Here is a 1954-nt window from a genome sequence, read left to right as displayed (position 1 = left end):
GAGATATAATTACATGTTTAATTTGAGAATTAAATGAAATAGGAGAATTTATATTTAAATATGATTTAAATATATGGATGCATATAAAAATTAATTAGTTTTATTTAAAAAATAATTTTATAAAATTAAATTTTTTCAATTTTAAAATCAAAATGGATTTTGAAAAAAAAATCAAGTTTTGATTTTGAGATAAAAATGGAAAAACATGGTTTTCCATTACCCATCTTCTTCATGCTCACACACTTTCCATTTGCTCTTCTTTATTTACTCCAAGCATGAGCTGCAACTCATGCAACTCTCTTTCTTGCATGATGGTCTGCAATATATTGAAGAGTTTGGAGTGAATTTCGGCCATGCAATCAAGAGATTTTAGAGAAAATTCGTGCTGAAGAAAGAGTTCTTCAACAAAACTGCTGCTGTGAGCAATTCTCCATAATCCCTTGATTCAATCATCTTTTGAGTCCCACAACTCAATTTAAAGTACCAAGAGAATAATGGGAAAGATTTTGAGGTGGTCTGCAATAAGATTCGGAGAAGATTGCAGTTGGAGAACGAGCTTTGAAGTGGTTCTACAAAGGTATCTCATGAAACTCACTTGTTTTCTGCAAGAGCATGCTTTATATCTTGCCAAAATTAATGAATTAGAGTGCTTAAATGATCCTTGTTGCTTCTGCTGTTGCTGATACATTCTTACACTGAGTACCTTATCCTGGTGACACTATGAGTATGGCCCGCTTTGTAGGTGTTACAATTGTTGTAAAGTGCTACAAATGATCTGATCCCAATTATTCATATATAGACATGTTAGCAGGAATATTCTATACAAAGGAGTTTGTATAAGATCGGACCATGAAATGTTTAGTCTCATTATATAACGTCGTTCATAATACAGACTTACATTTCACCATGATGACCATAGGTAACATGACCTGAATCCTAAGTGAGTTGTGAACTCCTACCTATGAAGGTAGTTATTTGATTTGTATGGGTGAGAGTGGTCAGACTGCCGACTCAAAAAGCCTACCATTTTGGAGATTCGTTTGATTGGGGAACTGAGAACATAGCTATACAAGAAGGAATTCACTCCTTCCCCAAGGTCAGGGTAAGTAGATAAATTGCTCCCTTAAAGGCTGATTCCGAAGCTTGAACAATGTGGCGTCACACCCTCTCCTGGTCCAAGAGGAGTTTAGTCATAGTTGGACTATTGTTCATTAGAGGGATCAGTGGTACTTGAGGAGTTAAATGTAACTACAGAGACAAAACGATAATTTTGGCCAAACTATACTTATGAGTAATTTGTGAAGGGCCATTATACTGTTGATTGGTTATATTTAATGGACACAGAAATATATCTGTAGTGCAAAGAGTGCAACAGTCAGTCTTTAGTGGAATGCCCTATAGTTAATGGATGGTGAATAATTTAATTGAAGAGTTTGATTAATTATTCATGTACCGTTGGAGCTTCAAGTTATAAGTCCATGAGATCTCCTTGGTAGCTTAATAGGATTAAATGAGAATCAATTTTTTGATTAATTTGAATTGTTCAAATTAATTGATGAATTTAATTATATATGATATAATTAAGTTATTTTAATTATATGTGATATAATTATTATAATGTATTTGATACATTATAACATTTGTGAGAGGAAATAAATATTTGAATGAGATTCAAATATTAATTATATGAATTTGATTCATAATTGTTAAATTTAATATAAATGTGATTTATATTAAATGTCAAGTAAGAATAAAAAGAAACTATAGGTTATATTGTATATGATACAATATTTAAGTTATAGATTATAAGTTATATTTGATATAACTTGTAGTTAATATATATATTATGATAAATTAGTTATCATATTTACATGTATTAAATATCTATTTTATATAAATTAATTTATTTGAACTAGGGGGGAGTTACAACTCCCTCTCCTATTTTTTCTCTCCA

This window comes from Benincasa hispida, chromosome 9, assembly GCF_027475165.1.
Source record: "Benincasa hispida cultivar pf3 chromosome 9, pf3_genome.v1.1, whole genome shotgun sequence".
Taxonomy (NCBI): domain Eukaryota; kingdom Viridiplantae; phylum Streptophyta; class Magnoliopsida; order Cucurbitales; family Cucurbitaceae; genus Benincasa; species Benincasa hispida.
Note: the sequence above shows the minus strand (reverse complement) of the source record.